Source organism: Gopherus flavomarginatus, chromosome 3, assembly GCF_025201925.1.
Source record: "Gopherus flavomarginatus isolate rGopFla2 chromosome 3, rGopFla2.mat.asm, whole genome shotgun sequence".
NCBI lineage: Eukaryota > Metazoa > Chordata > Testudines > Testudinidae > Gopherus > Gopherus flavomarginatus.
The window spans coordinates 187,495,964-187,517,177 of record NC_066619.1 but is presented as its reverse complement, the minus strand read 5'-3'; positions in this window follow the sequence as shown (position 1 = coordinate 187,517,177).

The following is a 21,214-nucleotide window of genomic DNA, read 5'->3' as shown; positions in this document are numbered from 1 at the left end:
CTACATTGACTCCCTTATAATTCCTAAAGGGATCTTAGAACACCCTTAGATACACAGCACATTTGGGGCTAATGCAGTAACTGATAGCAGTAGGTTATTGTCCTCTATGTGAGCCAGCCACTAGGGAGGAATGAGGCACACATTTTTCCAGGGAGTTTCACAGGTATTTGCTAACAGCAGAGGGTTGTTGAGACTCAAGAATCTGGTTCTATTCCAAGTTCTAACAGGATTGTTTCCAGTGGTCAGAGCTTTTTACCCCAGGCCCCTTCAGCTCTCATAGCAAACTCTCCCCCCCCCACACACCTGAGTCAACTCCATGTCTCAGTCCCAACCACCTACTGCATCTCCCTCAGCTCTGTCCCAGTTTTCATTTCCTTCCCCTTCATCCCAGTCCCTTGCTCCCATTTGGCCCCTTGTCCCAATCTCCTCTGTTATCACCACACCAAGGCCCAGCTCCTCACCCCTCTGTACTCTGCCACGCAGCATGGAGAAGGAGGAGGAAGCTGCCTGATTAGCGGGCCCAGCAACAGAGAGCGCATTGAGAGCTCAGGAGAGACAATCTTCCTATTCTCAGGTCCTGTGCCTGGAATCACAGCAGCCCCTGACTGTGAGATCATCAGTTGCTGGGAAAGTCCACTTCAACCTCTGCAACCACGGGGAGGGAGCATGATCAGTGAAAATGTAATCTGAGAATTTAGCTGCCAAACAGATTTCAAAAATTTATAAGTTGGCCCAAACTGGGGAAGATTGTCAAAGGATACTAAAAAAAGACATCCCTGACACCCGGATGAGCACCTCTAGCACTACCAGATAATATAAGGAGGAAGGCCTAGAAGCTATGGCAAATTATGTTTCCCTTCAGGAAGGCATTTTGTAAGCGGTTGCTGAGGAGACAGAAGGAGGGGATGACTTGGAGCACAGAATGTTCCACATCTATTTACTACACAGCTGAGATAATGACCTAGACAGGCAGGGTGACCAGATTTCATGATTTTATAGGAACAGTACTGATATTTAGGACTTTCATATAAAGGCTCCTATAATTCCCTATTCCCATTTTTCATGCTTTCTATCTAGTCACTCTATAGACAGGGTGTGGAAGTGCTCTGTTTTTGCTTTCTAGCAATGTAAGACTAGCTGATAAAGTTAAGCAACTGAAAAGTGGGTATTATACTGAAAAATGTGAGGTACTCTTAACAATAGACTTCACTACCTGCACCACTTATAAACAGGAGTTGGATGACCACATTATACAGTAACAAATATAGTAGATAAAGGAATATCAAAGGGCTTCAAGATGGGGATGGGCTTGGGAGGAAAATATATGGCCTTAAAACATGTGACAGTTTTTATTAAATATTTTTATTTGTTTTGTACTTGTAATTTTCCCTTCCAATAGTTTCCACTTAAAAATAAGTCTGGTTAGTTTGTAAAAAAACCTCTTTTAGTGCATAAGCTAATATGACTCCTATATGTACTTCCCTTTGCACGTGACCATTATCAATAGTATAATATGGTCGGTGATCTGATGGCTCTATAATTCAACTATAATATTGTTGCTTGGCCATATAATATATTACCAGGAATCAAGAGTAGATTTTCAAAATTATTTCTCAATATATAGTTTGAGAGGAGATTAAAATGTGTAATCTTCAAATAGCTCAAATTTAAGCCTTAAACTAATTAAGGATATATATTATAAAACACACTAACTGTAGAGTCCAACCCTACTCCAGCTGAAGTCAAAGAGGTTTGATCATTAATAACAATGGGAGCAGAAACTGAACCACAGTATAATTACATGGGTTAACAGACTGTACCTCTCAAATGGCCCTCACCTCAAGAGATATCATTCAAGTTAGTCCCAAAGACACTAACATTTTACACAAATATGGTGTCCTCAGCCTTTTATCACTGAAAATTGACAGGCCCACTGGTGGTTTACTACTCTGTGTCAGTTACTCAATGGGGGAGGGGGAAGAGACAGGACAGAAACAATAACAGAAAGTGTGAAAGTGGCAGATGTGCTAAATGACCTTTGTTTCAATTTTCACCAAAAAGTTTAGTAGCAACTGGACACCTAACAATGAACGCCAGTGAAAATGAGGTAGAAAAAGGCTAACAGAAGAAAGTTCATTAGACAAATTAGATGTCTTCAGGTCACCAGAACCTGATGAAATACATCCTAGAATACACAAGGAGCTGACTGAGGAGATATCTGAGCCATTAGCAATTATCTTTGAAAGTCATGGAAGGCGGGTGAGATTCTAGAGGACTGGAAAAGGGCAAATATAGTACCCATCTATTTGAAGAAAAAAAATAAAAAAAGAATAAGGAAAGCTCAGAGAATTACAGACCAGTCTTCTTAATTTCAGCATCCAGAAAGATAATGGAGCAAATTAAGCAATTTGCAGACACCTAGAAGATAAGGTGATAAGTAACCATCATCATGGATGTGTCAAGAACAAAATCATGTCAAACCAACCTAATAGCCCTTTTTGACAAGGTAAAAGTAGATGTGGTATATCTTGACTTTAGTCAGTCTTTTGATACTGTCTCACATGACTGTTTCATAAACAAACTAAGGAAATACAGCCTAGATGGAGCTACTATAAGGTGGTGCATAACTGGTTGGAAAACCATTCCCAGAGAATCATTGTCAGTGGTTCACAGTCAAGCTGGAAGGTAATATCAAATGGGTCCTGCAGGGATTAGTTCTTGGTCCAGTTCTGTTCAATATCTTCACACTACACTTATAAAGTTTGCAGATGATACTAAGCTGGGAGGGGTTGCAAGTGTTTTGGAGAATAGGCTTAAAATTCAAAATGATTGGGACAAACTGGAGAAGTGATCTGAAGTAAACAAGATGAAATTCAACAAGGAAAAATGCAAAGTATACATACAAAGTGTCCTACTCTGAATGCAGGAATTTAACAGCAACTTTATGGCCAAAATATTCATCCTCTTCCATAAAAATCTGGATTAATAGATCCCAATATGGAACCACTGATCAGTTATGCTTAGCATAATAGTAATACCACCAAGCTCTTTTATGCCACTTTTTATGAGGAGATCTCAACATGTTGGAGAAAGCACGTCAAAATTGTTACAGATAGGGAAACTGAGGCACGCAAGGGGAAAGTAACCAGCCACGGTCACTGAGCAGGCTAGTGACAGACAAGAATAGAACCCAAATTCTCCTGAATCCCACTAAGCCACAGATAAATACAGGAACTTTATATAATCAGTTTGTGCATCTTTGTAATGTACCAGACGATGGATACACAGAACTTGAAGTAGTTTGCATGGGACTTCGATTTGGGAAAGTGGATCATTATGTTGTATTGAAGAATAAAAAGGTAAATATATATTAATCTTGGTGTGTTATCTGACCTGATAATCTATCGTTACCATATGCTGCTATTCAAGAGATTGAAGATTAAAATGTGGGTCCTTGATTTTGTCCATTGTTGCTATGAACAAGTGCTTCTTGTGTCACAGAGAAAAGGAGTGGTATATGTTGCTACCTACGGCAGCTGGTTCAGGAATAGTTTCAGTAGGCTTGGAAGAAAAAGGAATTGAGTTATCAAGAAAGACAGCCACCAAAATGTGCCTTTGAAGATGGGAAATTAGAGGTAAAGCTGGTAGAAACCCAAACTTCCCATTCCACAAGGAAATTCCAACATTTTGGAAAAACCTTTTCTTCTGTTTCAGAAGATGGATTTTTTTTAGAATTTCCCACAGAATTAAGATTTTGAAAAATTGTTTAGACAGCCAGTCACTTTGATTTTTCTAGACCAAAAGTTTTTATTTTGACATTTTAAATTTTTTATCTTTGTGTATTATGTTATTTTAAAATTACTAAAACAGCCACTACTCTAACAAGTAACATGAAAAATTTATCTTGTTTTCTTATTTAAATCTCGTTTGATGTTTTAATTAGGGCTGTCAAGCGATTAATTGGGCAATAAAAAAATTGATCATGATTAATCACGCTGTTGAATAGAATATCATTTATTTAAATATTTTTTGCATATTTTCTACATTTTTAAATATATTGATTTCAATTACACAGAATACGAAGTGTACAGTGCTCACTATTTTTTATTATAAATATTTGCACTGGTATAACTGTCACTCAGGTGTGTGGATTTGACACTCCCTTGAGTGACATAGTTATATCGAAGTAAATGTATAGCATAGACCTGGCCTGAGTCTGTGATTTTTAATGTTTTGCAATTTAAGCTCCCAGGCTCATCTTTTGAAGGTTGTGTTCAGGTTTCCTAATAGGAGAAGGACTTAGAGGTCCAATATAGAGTTGATAATACGGTGAAAAGTGTTCACTCAAGGTTGATAGGGAGCTTTTGTCTTTATCATTTTTCTATGAAAGTTCATTTGAGAGCATAGCAATTGTCTGGTTTCACCAACATAGTTGTATTGGTATTAAGGCACTGAATGAGATATGCCACATCTTGTGATAGGCAGTGCAGGGGACTGGACTAGATGACCTGTTGGTCCCTTCTAGTCCTATTTTTCTATGACTATATTGTGAGCAGCTACTTTTAATATAAAAAAAAAAGTAAAGACCAGAGGAAGGAGAACAGGACAAAGGTGGTTTTACAATCTGGAGGCCTACAAAGGGCTGATAAAGTCCCTGACATAAATTAAAGCAACTCTGGGGATACTTAGGCTATGCTCCCCCTGCTCCAGCCCCTCTTCCTGCATTGGGAGAGCTGGGTAGGAGATACTTCATTGGCTCAAGGCCACACAAATATTTACCATTGCAGGGGGAAACTTCAGAGAACTGCTTCCATCAGCTTTAGGTCAGCTTTGCTATGCTGGAGTAGTGGAAAATAGCTGGAGAGGGTCTGATTTTTTCTGCTTTGTTCGTTTATTTCAGAATGTTCCTATATTACCTATGGCAATATTTGTTTGTTCCTTTGCAACTTTTTACATGCAAGATTCATGTTTTTTTAAGTGTGCAGACTGGAATGTTCATTTTCACAATACTCAGTCTACCAAATAAGGTTAGGATTACTGTAATTAACTGCAAAACTATGACTACACTTGTAAAAAATCCCCACAAAAAAGAACAGTGGAGCTGAGGATCCTATTTTAGGCACTAAAATAGTGTCTCACCATTTTTATAGTAACCACTGTAGCAGGAGAGAAATACAATATTATAAATAAAGATATTGTTAAAAATATATATCATGGAGAGAAACATTGCAAGAGGTTGCAACCACAATGACATCAGTGATGGCAGTTCCAGACTGACAATAAAACGAAGACTGGTAACACTGGTCTACAATTTGAGAAGTTGTCTGCTTCAGAGATCAAATGTGCTATTTATTATGTATTTTGATGTGCTGAATTCAAATATGACAATTAAAACAACTGATTGGCTACTGTTTCTAAAATATTTAAGTTTTTACATTTTATGTCTATGTATATTGTGTAGATAGAGTTTTAATCATAAATTGTAAACCTAGGTCTTTTTGTGTGTTTATGGTTGCTTTACATGATATTTCACCTGTCCTGTTTATGTAACACTTTAAAAATCAGCAAAAGAGTTATATAAATAAAATTTATTATGAAACAAAAGGCAAAAAACTATTATGTACATAGTTTAGTCCTATTCAGTGTCTACTCGGCGCTTCTTGGCTTCTCTTGTATTCATTAAATGGAACATCTCTTGTCACTGTCCAGCAATAGGCTGCAAGCATTGATGGGCTCCATTTGCCCTGATAGCCTGCCAGGAGATTCTGCTGCTGTAGTCTGGAGCCCAACAGCTCGGCCTTACTCTTGGGTAGTTCAAAATCCCTGACAAGGTCATTCAGTTCACCTTGTGTTATGAGGTGTGGTTCAGAGGAGGAGGATGGGAGAAAAAGTGTGGGTCCTGTGACATTGATGGTTCAGGACCAGATGTTTCGTCCTCTTCCTCATCTGACTCAAGTGAGAATGATTCTGGTGCCTCAGGAACCGGCAGTCCTTCTCCGTGGGGTACTGGGCGTATAGCTGATGGAATGTTTGGATAATGCACAGTCCACTTTTTCTTCTTTGACACCTTTCCCAACTGGAGGCACCATGCAGAAGTAACAATTGCTGGTATGATCTGTTGGCTCTCTCCAAATCATTGGCACTGCAAAAGGCATAGATCTCCTTTTCCTGTTCAACCACTGGCCAAGATTTGTTGCACAAGTGTTGCAGCATGTGTGGGGCCCACCTCTTGTCTTGATCTCCAATTTTGCAGCCAAAAGAAAGGTGATAGGCTCTCTTAACCATAGTGGTTATACTGAGCTTTTGTGATGCATAAGTCACTTCACCACAAACATAGCAGAAGTTATCTGCACTGTTCACACAAGTATGAGGCATCTCTGCTCACTTTGGCCAAACAGAAATGTGTCCCTTTGCAAAATCAAACACTGACAAATGAGAGCACGACACTGTATGATTTCTAGAGCTGATATAGGGCAATTTTGTTCAGCAGAGTGATGTCAGCTTCGTTATGATTGCATCATCCATGACTTCTAGGAAGAACATGATGCAATTCATATCATGTATGATGCAATACCAGCTTCAGATTGCATCATTCATTTTTTGCCTAAAAAGCAAGTACTGTCCAAACCCAGTCATAGATTTATTCATAGATCCAGTCAAAGATGTATTTTTTAGTCATTTCTGGTTTAAACTGAGATCCCTTCCCTTTATAACTCACTTATCCTCCGCCATTCCCAAGTCAAGGGTCGTATATACAGACCCAATAGCATAAATTGAAAACTAGAGCCAATCAACAATTTTAAGCATCATTTTCGTTCTCAGTGACCCAGAATTAGTAAAGTTGGACTACATTTGTTTCAGAAGCATTTTGGCTGTAGAGCAGTGTAATCTATAAAAACTATACACAGAAAATGTAGCTACTATTGTACAGCTGCTCTAATTTTATCAGGCACTGTCTCATGTATTTATAAAGCATCCAGCTCCATAGGATTTTAATTTAAAAATCTACATTACAAGTTATTTAGGTTGCAAATTCAAGATGAGGGTGTGCAAAAAGCTGTGCATCTCTATCAGTGTTACAGAGATCAAACAATTTATGAGTTTATTGAGTTGTTAACCACTTAAATGGTTGTTGTATTGAGTTTCTGTATAAGCTTTATACAGGGTATAACTGATTTATTTAGTGTTTGGACCCCATTGGGAGCTGGGCATCTGAGTGTTAGAGACAGGAACACTTCCTAAGCTGTTTTCAGTTAAGCCTGCAGCTTTTAGGGGATGTAGTTCTGACCTGGGTCTGGTTTTGTAACAGGCAAGTGTGTCTGGCTCAAACCAGGCAGGGCACTTAAGTCCTAAGCTGGCAGGGAAAATAGACTCTGAAGTAATCAAAAGCAGATCAGGTGGCAGTCCCGATCAGTCAGACACTAGCCTTAATTGTGGCAATTACAGGTTCAAAATAAACTATAACCTATAATTTATAAAATTATAAATAGATAGTAAATTCAAAGGCTAATATGTTATTAAATTTTCTATTAACTTCCTCCCTCATTACTGCAGTAACTTTTTAAAGCTGAAGTTGAATCCAGACCTCAACATCAAAATTTTGGAGTGTTCAGATTCTGGGTCATGGTTTGTGCCTCTTTCTTAAAAAAGAAATATTAAATTTTAAAATTTAGCAGTAATTGGTAAGGAATCGATTTATTCCTTGGGGAAATGCAATTCCCTCTCATAGCCACTGGGTGGAGCTTGAGAAACGAAGTTTTTTTTTTTCCTCCAGATAGTAGCCAAGATTGAAGTATGTAAGCACCTGAATGAGACATTGTATTCTGGACAACAGAAGACATTTTTTGAAGAAAATATCTGAACTTAGAGATCAAGGGAGAGGAAGAGATTTTAGTTTCTAATTTTTAAGACTTACTAGAACTCTACACATTCTATGCAGTTTGAATACTGTACTGTGAAAAGAAAGCAAATAGTTGTAGTATAGAAAAGGATTTTGTAGGAAGAAAATAAACCTGTGATTTAGCAGTAGAATGGAGAATATATTTAGTATGGAGTGCTAAAGTTCTAAAGGTAGAATTACTAATAATTAAGAAGTAGTTCATTGAGTTATGCAGGTAATCAAGTCACAATAGTTACTTTGTTGATAATGTTTGGAAACAGACAGACCACAATTAAAGTCCTGTTTGATTTTTAAAAGGAATATTTACCAATCTTTAAATTGTTATATACTGTAAGCACAAGTTATAGGACTGTTTGTTCTAAATACTGTAAATTTCTCTGCCACAAGAAACAAAAAAATGGGAATGCTGTATACAATATAAAAAAACACACTAAGTAAATTTAAAAAAATTAAACCTTCCCCCACCAACCCCAATTCTGGCTTGCAATAGTACTTGGCATTTAGTATGGTAGTATTTCTGATTTTTAAGAACAGCCACTATTTCAGTGTTCGCAACAGTGATACTCTATCCTGTGTTACACTCTTGTTACTAAGAGATGTGAATGATACCAGTTATATGAGGGACTAGCCACTAAATTCAACACTCACACAAAGTCAAAGTAAATAGCCTTGCTGTGGGGAAATTAGGATTTGGAATGGAATTCATACGCAGCAGGTAGAATTGAGAGGCATAACACAGCCCTTCTAGGGCTGCTGTTCCAGTCTAGAGGCTGGATCCTGAGGTTGGGTATATCCCACTGTCAAGAGCCCCCCCGCCCCAATGTGCCATATTACTGGGAGCTGGAACAAACCTTCTATCCACAATTGACAGATGCTGTGGAGGTTCCCCTGTATACTTCAACTTTATGCTCTTGCCTTATATTAACATAGCATCTAAGTAACAGATCCATAAGTGGGCTCCACCCATTGGTGTCAATGTCACCATGTTTATTTTATATCTGGAACTGGTGTGCTGTATAGAGCCCTGGATATTGAGGGGCAAGGTGTGTTGCTATGGCAGTGATTGAGGCCACTTCAAAGAATGAGTGAAATCTAATCAAAGGCCATCTCTGTGGGTGGAGCAGGGAGGTTTGATCTGGCCCACACAGTCAAAGACTGTTGCTCTCAGACCTCTACAGTCACAACATAGGGGAGAGACATTGTGAACATGTGACAAACATGCACTGCCAAAACCCACTCCCCTCCCTGCAAATCCTCCTACCTTAACATCAAGAACTCCAGATAAAAAACTTCCAAAAATATCAGATCCACAATTTTAGAATATATCCACAGCTTTTGCTGCTTTCTACAATATGCTGTATATTTTAATCAATAAAAAAAGCAGGCATTCACACCTGTGCAAACTCACTATAAAAACATTACTAAACAAGAGCCCCAGCTCAGCAAGATACCCAAGCACATGTGTAATTTTAAGCATGAGTAGTCAGTGGGACTACTCGTATATTTAAAAGTTATGCACATACTGTGCTGAATCAGGGCCTAAAAATGGGTCACTCTGCACAAGTGTAAGTGACTGAGCAATATGCAAATGTGTGGAGAATCAGGTCCTGCATCCTCCATCCTTTCCCCCTGTTTTCATTAAGAAAATTCACATTGGTGTAGCTATATCTACACCAGTACATATTTCTTTAATGTAGACACGGCCTTGGTCTCCTTTCTCTATATGAGGGGTTCTCAAACTGAGGGTAAGGACCCCTCAGGGGGTCATGAGTGTATTACATGGGGGGGTCACGCGCTGTCAGCCTCCAGCCTAAACCCCACTTTGCCTCCGGAATTTATAATATTAAATGTGTGTTTTTAATATATAAGGGGGGTCCACACTTAGAGGCTTGCTGTGTGACAGTGGTCGCCAATAAAAAAGTTTGAGAACCACTGCTCTATATAATGTCTAATGTGACAACCAGCTCAGGTAAGAAGAGGGGTGATTTATATATCTATAAAGCCTCTTGCACACATAAATAAGATGGCTTCTTTAAAATATAACTCATGATCCATATAGTGTGGAAAGATTATGCTTGAGGTGTACAAATTCAGTTACTCAAAGAGACATATTGTATTTAGGAGTGGTCCTCTTTTAGGCAGAACATGTAGGTAACTATTCAACACAGCCTGTTGAACAAGAATTTGCAGCCCCTTATAATTAGTATTTTTGTTAAGCTCAATTAAAAACTAGTTTCCAGAGGAGTTGCAGAACAACCTTACTATCCTGCTGCTATGTCTCATTTCTCAGCCTGTTCTAAGGATAGGAAAGACATGCAAGTAAATGTTTTATATTTAGGGTATAAAGTATCAGGCAATTTGTTGCTGGGTACACAAGTAGTCAGTATAAAGCTTTGAAGTCTAGCTTCAAACAAAGATTTACAGGCAGCTGGGGGGGGTTGGCCTTGGTAAGATGCTAGGAGAATTTACAATACTATTACCAATCTGTTCCTGTTGTAAATTTAGATTGCATTACACCTGCAATATTGAAGCAAAATATAAATAGCAAAAATCAAAAGGCTGGCAAGTGTTCGTTACCTTATCAAGGTCAAATGGGGAGGAAAATCATCCTCATGTTGTGCGCTTCAGAATTTACTGGCTATACTAATAAAAAAAACAAACACCACACAACCACAACCACAGAATTCCTTGCCGGCTATGTCCAGAATCCCAGCATTCCCTGCTCACCATGCCCACCTTTGTCAGGGCCACTATGAAGCATACATAAAAATCTCTACATTAAAAGATTTATACTGGAAAGGGACATAAGTATTTATACATGTTTATTGCCCAGTCACATTTGTTCATTTATTTAAATTTTTAATAGTGCTAAAAGGGCACCTATCCATATGCTCCTGGCATCCTTGATACACTGTAAAATGCAACCTAAATACAATACTTTAAAATAACTCCCATTAAATTCTCCTTCCCATTAAACTACAATTCCACCCCCACTTTCAAATGCCTGAGGGAAAGAGATGTCTTGCAGTGTGTACATTTGTTTAATACATTTGAATTCAAATGTATTAAAAATTGATATAGGAGGTATTGCTGTATTTCTTTGTAAATGTTCACTTACATTAAAGTTTCTCACCTTTGCCTATCTCATTAACCCCACTGTTCATTCCCCTAGTTTCCAGAATAAAGTACTGATACAGATTGTAATAATTCCCTCACTGTATATGCCTTTTCCCTTATATGTACACTGTCCATTTCCCCAAATTCTAATGCATATACTGCTATCCCACTGTCAGATTGAATGTGCGTCCAGAGTGAAAGGATTGTCACATACTTCCTTACAACCTATGGGCTGCCACTGTGCAATGTCACTGCTAGATTGTATTATAGCCCAGGTGAAGCACCACATGAGCATGGCAAGTGTGGGTGACATATGACAAGTACACCTCTACCTTGATACAATGCTGTCCTCAGGAGCCCTGCCACCCCCGATCACTGCTTTACTGCATTATATCTGTATTCATGTTATATTGGGGGGCGTTATATTGGGGGGCGTTATATTGGGGGGCGTTATATTGGGGGGCGTTATATTGGGGGGCGTTATATTGGGGGGCGTTATATTGGGGGGCGTTATATTGGGGGGCGTTATATTGGGGGGCGTTATATTGGGGGGCGTTATATTGGGGGGCGTTATATTGGGGGGCGGGTGTATATGAGATACATGCACGCTAATGAAGTGAAGGTATTTTCCTTAGCCTGTTAAATAAAATTCAACATGCTTTCAAAACTCAGCAAAAATCAGTTTTATTCCACTGTACTGTTCTGAAGGAGCAATAAGAATATGGTACTCAAGTTGCTCAGCCAAGACAGCTGAAATTTGTAAAGCTAATGCCAAGTTATTTTCCGCATTCAATGTGTTTGAATGCGCTCATGCCAATAGATATTTCTTATCTCCTGACATTTCAGAGTGCAGATTACAAATCAAATTTTTAAAAGCATAAAAACTATTGGACCATGATTCTGTATGTCCTATAACCTATTTCTACTGGCTTTAAGATTTAACTTCTGGTAGCATTCACATAGCCTTTGTTCGTTAAAAGCAAGTGTCCACACAAGGAATGCAACTTCAATACCTATAAAGTAGTTGGAAAGAAGAAGAATAATTTGCATTTACAGGAATCTGGATATTCATAATCCTTTTACCCTGGAATATGTTTTTGTTCAGGCACAATCAACTTCCGTCATTAGAAGATGGTACCAGAAGTCTTTCCTCCTCACACACACACAATTCCAATGCCAGTCTGAGTTTTAGAGACAGGGTCAACTCTTAATTCCTTAAGCAATGCTTGATTAGAAACTACCACAACTGCTGCTGTGCTAGTTTTTAGTTCCTTGAGAATCTCCTCAGTTACTTGACAGTTCTTATGGTTCTTACAGCCTTAGGTTACAAGAGCCAGATTCCGATTTTCATTACACTGCTTTTACAATGGAATAACTTCAGATTAACTCATGAGCTGTGTAATAGGAAGACAGTCTGAGACATAGCTTAACTTTGCTTTACATCAGCAAAGTTTTGACTACTTTAGCCCAGGTCTCAGGCCTCTGATACAAGGGCTTATGTCTCAGATGCTCTTACTACTATAAATTGTACTGAGGCAAGTGAGATCACGGATATCCCTAGAGTGAAAGGCATGTCTCAGAGCATTTTCCATTAAAAATACATAATTGCTGTTCATGGCATGCCTATCTGCTCACTAGATTTGCCTGTGGCATGCCACAAAATGCTGCAAACCTTACTGCTTTCATTCATAAAGAAAGTTCTTGGTGAAAAATAAGATTTGAGAGAGGGTCAAGCACAGCATTATTCAATATTTGGCCCTACTGTGATATGTGAGCTTTGTATTCATTTTCCAATAATATTTTTCTTGGCATATATGATCTGGGATCATTTATTGAGGCCCTGGTCTTCCTGTGGAAAAATAACTGCACTTCAGATAATGTTATTCCATATATTGATAGGGGCAAAACTATTGCCTAGGGATAGAAGATAAACAGAACAAGACACTGCCCATGGAAAACAGAAGGAACGTCACATACAGGCAAAACGCAAGTGGGAAGAGTGATGCTGTCCATGTTGAACTTAGACAAACTCAGGAATAGGGTGGTGATTTTGAAAAACCTTGCTCCTGAAAATAAGCCTTATTCACATGAGTAGCCCTGTTGACACCAATGGGATTATTTGAGAGAGAGAGGGGGGAGGGGGAAGACCATTCTCACAAATTAAGGTTTTAGGACGGGTCCCAGGATTACATCAAAAGAAGCTTCACAACCACATCTAGAGAAGTGAAAAATGATAAAGCAGCCCAGTCTAAACTGTGAATCTCATTGTTCAAATAGCACTAAGTAGCCCCCTGAAATGGCCCTTCTGAGTGGTGTTTAGAAATCCCTGGATTCTTGAATAAAAAGAGTGTCACGTAAATTTATCTAATAGAAACTGTATCCAAATATTGATACCTACAGACAAACTGCCAGTGAAGGTGTAGTATCATTCACTAGTACAGTAAAGCCTAAAGCCTTGATTTTTAAAAATGTGTCTAGGCATTGCTGCACTCAGCGCTGCAATGCCTAACTGATTTATGAATCTAGATCTCATTTTCTAAAGGGATTTAGGCATGTAGGAGGCAAAATTCCGTAAATGCCAATGTAAAGAATGATTATGTATCTAAACTTTGTGGCTCAAAGGCAGGACTGAAGAAGCAGAAATCACTGAGACCACTATATTTATTTGCATGATTAACCTTCAGGTTTAAGATGAAAATCCATCCCAAAAAGTGATCAGTACTTTCTCAGATTACAAAATGAGAGCAAAAGGAAGAGTAAGAGATTAACTTGGGGAAACACTGGATTTCAAAGAGCAGATCTCCAGGAATTTCCATTAAGGAAAACCATCTGATCCTAATAGGCAGGTATGCAGCCATTGACTAATCCTGGGGCCAAAACTTCAATAAGTATCCAAACAGTTCAGCAAAGAAAACATGTTTACTTGCACAATAGTATTAAATTGCTATGATACTGAATTGTTAACTGTGCAGCCAACCAACATGACAATCTGTCAAAATATATGTCTGCTCAGTGATAGATTTCAAGGAGGTGATGGCAGAGAATTTCACCAGCACCACCTCCTCTAAACTATGCTGTGTGACCTTGGGAAAAATCATTTGATAATAATGTAACCTCTCTGTGAATCAATTTCCTTACTTCTGAGGAGCACTTAGAGATCCTGGTACGAAAGGCACTAAACATGAAAATTACTTCACAGATTAGGCATGTAGTTTCTCCTTCTCTATAAACATATTGTGGTTTGTATCATCGTTTGCTAATTAGGGATGCCATCCAACTCCTAGTGGATGGCATGGAAATATTCCCACTGAGCTCAGTAGGGTTTTGATCAGGAACTATGACATAGCATTCTACTTCTATTCATAGCTTGAAGACCTTTGTGTGGTATCAGTCCCCATATGTAGAAATTTCACAAATAAATCATTGAGTATGCTGCATGCAAGGTTAGAATCCAGGAGTAGTTATATATTTTCCTTCTAATATTACAATCATTTGTGTAGTGTGAAAAAAACAACAAAAGGCATTGATGTAAGAAACTCATGCAGCTGGTGTAGGGTGTGTAACTGAATTAGTATAGCTTACCCCCCACCACCCCCCCACTGGTCACTGCCCACACCCTCTATAAGAGAACACAACAAGTGCAAGTCTGTCAGCTCAAAGCAATAGCTACCTGGCACCTTACGTGCTAAGTTCCATTTTTAGAATAGAGCCTGACCCCACCTCAGCTGACCCTTGAGTCTGTTGTGAGTTATCCTGTTCCAGGACAATTGCACTCTTATTTGGTAAATCCTCCATAGTAGAGATGAAACAGTGACAAATTGTCTGGAATCTTTTCCAAGTGATCTGAACATACTGCAGAGTGCCAAAAAAGGAGTTACCAATAAAAGATGGTAACCTAGCAAGATCTAAAAAAGGGGTTGGTGTTACCATTTTATAATTGCTCATTTTATAACATTGTAATTATTAGGGTCCTACTAAATTCACAGCCATGAAAAATGTGTCACAGACCATGAAAGCTGGTCTCCCCTGTGTAATCTACCCTTTTGGTGTCCTTTTACCTACACTATAAAGATTTCATGGAGGAGACCAATGTTTCTCAAACTGGGGGTCCCCAACGCAAAAGGTGGTTGTATGTGAGGGAGTGTCACAAGGGTATTTTAGGGTTGTGGTATTGCCCCCCTTACTTCTGTGATGCCTTCAGAGCTGGGTGGGCTATGGAGCTGTGGCTGCTGGCGAGGCACCCAGCTCTGAAGGCAACAGCACAAAAGTAAGGGGGGCAATACCATACCATGCCACCCTTACTTCTGTGCTGCTGGTGGCAGTGCTGTCTTCAGAGCTGGGCCTCAGTCCAGCAGCTACCACTCTTGAAGGCAGAGCAGAAGTAAGGTTGGCAATACTGCGATACCTCTATTAACTTTACACTCCATCCCCCCTTACCCTCATTTGGGTCGGGACCCTACAGTTACTGTAAAATTCAGTTACTGTGAAATTTGAGATTTAAGAGATTTAACTATTTTTTTAAATCCTCTGTGAAATTGACCAAAATGGACTGTGAACTTGGTAGGGCCCTAAGTATACATATCTATCTGTGTGATGTTAGGGCACATTGGAAAAATGTCATCTATGACCAACTGCAATGCTGGTTGTTATCTGTAACAACTAAGCTATACTTGAATATTCTAGTTTGCAGAGGAATTGGGTGTGGTCTTGACAATTTGGGTCCTTGATGCCATCCAAGAGAAGACAGACTGGTTTGTGCTCTACTTGCCATAAAGAATTAACAAGGAATTTACAACCATCTTGTGTAGGTTATTCCTCTCTCTACAGCAAGTCATGTCAACCAGAATAAGTGAGTTCCTCTCTTTTTAAGACTAGAAAGAAGATCAACTCTCTGACAGAGCCACATGGTTATTAGGTGGTTTAATAGGAATGCCAGAAGAAATGCAAATGTAATGAACTGAAACTGCTATGTGACATGAAGGATATTCTAATCCCCATAACTGCCAAGAACAGTATATATATTAAAAAAACCACCAGCCCACTAAATATGGTGCCTATCAAAAATAAAAAACAGAAGAGAGCATCCTATAGTGTGATGTACTGTCAGTTAAAGACAGGAAATATAGCTCTGCTTTTGAAGAGAAAAGATTTAAAAATTTGTTTATAACAGAATTGGCGGGCCTGTGGCCATCGGGGGGGGCAGCCCGCGGTGGGCCTCGTGGCCCCTTTCTCCATCAGTGATAAGAGCTCAGCAGATAGTAACCTTCCTGTTGGTGTCCCCCTTTGAAGGAAGAGGCAAAAAAAATTATACATATACATAGCCTTCTTTCTCAGAAGGCATTCTAGTTGTGAGGGGGAGCTTCACTCTGCCCTCTCTTCAAGGCTTTTTCCTGGGCCTTTGAAGAAATAGCAGCACAGATTTTCCCCAGGCACTAACTGTTCCCCTGAGACCACTTCGTCTCCCCCATATCTGGTTCTGCCACTTCTATGCCATTGGGTAGCTCAAAGATGCAGAAATCTTTTAGGGCTATGTTTTAAGTAGCTACCAGTGTGGTGCTTTGCTCTCATTCGATGATAAGTCTGCCTTGTGCGTGTTCCTTCTGTGTGCTGCCCCAGCTCTGCACAGATAGCTGACACAGCAGACCCCCGATAGAACTCCCAAAGACCACAGACTCTCTTAAGGTACGAAGGAACTCTAGCCAGGTTTATTGCCAAACAAAACACAGTAAGAATTTCCTGTAGACTCTACAAGACATACTACGAATTTGTGCCTCGTGGCAATGGACCGGCTCAGTCAGTGACAGGACTTTCCATTGTCCCCTAGGCCAGACAGATGTCCACTCCAGGACCTCTTTTGATACAGTTACTGATTACTCATCCCTACTGACATTGGGAAGTACAGCCCCTTGACTCATTGAGGGCTGTGTCCCCCTTTGATCATGCTGTCCTTTTGACCTAGTCTTTAAGATGCATCTGCTTCTAGCAACCCTCTTCTCACTAACTTCTGTGAATGGGGCCTGTCTCTGGCTCACAGCCCAGCTTTTGCTTAGAAATGCCTGGAAGTACTTTGGTTCAGGCTTCAGACTCTGTAGCACAGAATTGTTGAGTAAATAAACTTACTTTCCTGTTACATAGGTTACACATTCATCAGTGCTTGAGTTCTGTTTACAAAGTTAGGGGCTGACCCTGCTTCCACTTAATTAAATCTTCAGAGAGTTGCCACAACCGGCATGCTCATACATGAGAACTGAGGATGAACATATTATAGTTAACACACTTATTTGCTGGTGGAAACCTCCCAGAAATTCTGGTATCTTCTCTTTAAAAGCATTAAGAGAATTATTGTAAATACAGCCAAAGCAAGTATTGATTAATCAAAGTCTTATAGGAAGGTGATGGAAGTGACATAACTAGAGTGTCATAATATATGTAGCATACTATAATTTAGAACAGAGAAAGCTGTATCTCAGAAGAAAATATGTATCTTTCAGGAGAGATTTTGAATATCTAAAGATATAAGGAGAGATTACTTGTAACAAGCTAGCCTTACCTGGAGCACCCTCCTGTGGCAGTTCTCAGCATGCCAGGCACACTTGTTTCAGTATCCCCTCCTTCAGAGCTGCCCAAACACAAACACACACAAGCTTTGTCTCAACATCTTTCTTTGGGGCCAGTTTATCATCAAGGTAGTACAAGTCAGTCCATAACTAAGAGTCCTAAATAGTCCATATCACACAGTGCATATAATCCTTAAAATCCCATTCCATGATGAGCCACTTGCTAGCATTTTCCACCACACTTCTGCTGCTCTTCAGTCCTCTTTTGTGCCTTTGCCAGGACAGCCATCCAACTGAAGTGCAATTCCCCATTAAAGTGGAATCCCCACAGCCTCTCTGTAGGGAGGCTATCTTAAACAGGGGAGCATCCCTCACACCCCCAGGCTCTCCCACTCTTCCTCTACATTCAGTTCTCTAGCAGTAGAGATATCAGTGGATGAGCCCCTCTGCTACTCTCCTGCCTTCAGCCCTGGCTTACCAATTTAGAATAAGTAGGCAACTAGCTCTACTGCTACAGCTGCTTTCAGGCAGCCATTTCCCACCAATGGTCTCTAGCTTGGCAGAAGTTAGCCAACAAGCCTCTTTTGATACAGTTATCCTTACCCTTAGCATTCCTCCAGGAAACACCTTCTACTTCCCTCAGGAGCCAAGGCCACCTCCACTCCCCTGATCTCTGTCACCTTTCAACTACCTTTCCTAACTGACCAATAAACCCTAATTCACAAACTTCCTTACTCAGTCAGTGCTTCCTCAGCCAACTCTGACTGAAGGGCTTGCTCACTCTCTGATCCTTTATAGCCCCAAGTAGAACTCCGCCCCCTTAATTGGGCCAATTGAGAACACTTGTTCTGGTACAGGAGCACTGGACCTACTTCAATTACAAGAGCTACCTACCCTATGACACTGGTTTTCTCCTGCCCCCTACAAATTATTCATGTCAGGGATGGCAGGGCCTTTCACAGATGAAAGAAATTGTCACGGATGTTCATGTCCACTAACCCCCAGCAATGGGAGAATAGTAACTAAAGACATGTTTTGATGTGAATGTAACAGTAAATCTGCAAAGCTTAATGAATGTCTGCAAAATGAAGTAATCATCAAAGTAAAAAAGCTGCTCAGCAATAACATATGTAATTAAAGATATTGTATTATTCTATTATGTATGTAATTTAGAAGCTCATTAAGATCTTCCTGTAAAGCATTCTCACTTTGTTTACCATTTTTTCAATCCTGTAAAAGTAGACGCAAATTAATTTCTGAATTTATAAAGACACTGAAGTTCTTTCCACAAGAAAAGGCTCGTATCACTTGCATAGGTATAACTCCATTGATTCATGAAAGGAGCATCAGAGCCTCAGGCATGATCCAAAACTCACTAACTTCAGTAAGACAAGTTGGTGAGATATCTTGTATTGGACCAAATTCTGTTGGTGAGAGAGACAAACTTTCAAGCATACACAGGTTTCAGAGTGGCAGCCGTGTTAGTCTGTATCCGCAAAAAGAACCGGAGTACTTGTGGCACCTTAGAGACTAACAAATTTGTTTGAGCATAAGCTTCCGTGGGCTACAGCCCACTTCTTCGGATGCATAGAATGGAACATATATTGAGGAGATATATATACACATACAGAGAGCATGAAAAAGTGGGAGTTGTTTTACCAACTCTGAGAGGCCAATTAAGTAAGAAAAAAACTTCTGAAGTGATAATCAAGATAGCCCAGTACAGACAGTTTGATAAGAAGTGTGAGAATATTTACAAGGGGAGATAGATTAAATGTTTGTAATGGCTCAGCCATTCCCAGTCCCTCTTCAAACCTAAGTTGATTGTATCTAGTTTGCATATCAATTCCAGCTCAGCAGTTTCTTGTTGGAGTCTCTTTTTGAAGCTTTTCTGTTGCAAAATTGCCACCCGCAGGTCTATCATTGAATGAGCAGACAGGTTAAAGTGTTCTCCTACTGGTTTTTGAGTGTTATGATTCCTGATGTCAGATTCGTGTCCATTAATTCTTTTGCGTAGAGACTGTCCAGTTTGGCCAATGTACATGGCAGAGGGGCATTGCTGGCACATAATATCATATATCATGTTGGTAGATGTGCAGGTGAATGAGCCCCTGATGGTATGGCTGATATGATTAGGTCCTATGATGATGTCAGTTGAATAGATAAGTGGACAGAGCTGGCATCGGGCTTTGTTGCAAGGATAAGTTCCTGGGTTAGTGTTTTTGTTCAGTGATGTGTGATTGTTGGTGAGTATTTGCTTCAGGTTAGGGGGTTGACTGTAAGTGAGGACAGGTCTGTCCCCCAAGATCTGTGAGAGTGAGGGATCATCTTTCAGGGTAGGTTGTAGATCTTTGATGATGTGCTGGATAGGTTTTAGTTGGGGGCTGAAGGTGACAGCTAGTGGTGTTCTGTTATTTTCTTTGTTGGGCCTGTCTTGTAGGAGGTGACTTCTGAGTACTCGTCTGGCTCTGTCAATCTGTTTTTTCACTTTAGCAGGTGGGTATTGTAGTTTTAAGAATGCTTGATAGAGATCTTGTAGGTGCTTGTCTCTGTCTGAGGGATTGGAACAAATGCGGTTGTATCTTAGAGCTTGGCTGTAGACAATGGATCATGTGGTGTGTCCTGGGTGAAAGCTGGAGGCATGTAGGTATGTATAGCGGTCAGTAGGTTTCCGGCATAGGGTAGTATTTATGTGACAGTAGTGTCCAGGAAATGGACCGCTTGTGTGAGCTCTTCTTCAGGTCTGGGAAATGTACTCAGAGTGTCACAATACAAGGTTAAACAGGGATAGAACAGGAGTACTTGTGGCACCTTAGAGACTAAGAAATTTATTTCAGCATGAGCTTTCGTGAGCTACAGCTCACTTCTTTGGATGCATAGAATGGAACACACAGACAGGAGATATTTATACATACAGAGAACATGAAAAGGTGGAAGTATGCATACCAACAGGAAGAGTCTAATCAATTGAGATGCATACTTCCACCTTTTCATGTTCTCTGTATGTATAAATATCTCCTGTCTATGTGTTCCATTCTATGCATCCAAAGAAGTGAGCTGTAGCTCACGAAAGCTCATGCTGAAATAAATGTCTTAGTCTCTAAGGGCTGGTCCACACTACGGGGGGGGGGGGGGGGAATCGATCTTAGATACGCAACTTCAGCTACGTGAATAACATAGCTGAAGTCGAATATCTAAGATTGGATTACTCACCCGTCCACACCGCGCGGGATCGATGTTCGCGGCTCTCCCTGTCGATTCCGGAACTCCGTTGGGGTTGATGGAGTTCCAGAATCGATATAAGCGCGCTCAGGGATCGATATATTGACGCGATATATCGATCCCCGAGCAATCGATTTTAACCCGCCGATACGGCGGGTAGTCTGGACGTGGCCTAAGGTGCCACAAGTACTCCTGTTCTTTTTGCGGATACAGACTAACACGGCTGCTACTCTGAAAGAGGGATAGGTTAGCATAAGTAATTAACACATATTTCAAGGGGCCATTCAAAGTGAAGTGGCCAGTTTCCCCCATGACTGGATACTCTCCAGTCAGGGGGGGAAAGAATAATCTGTGGGGAGGGAAGGTTGAATTATAGATTGTTTTAAAAAGCCATAAATCCAGCGTCTCTGTTCAGGCC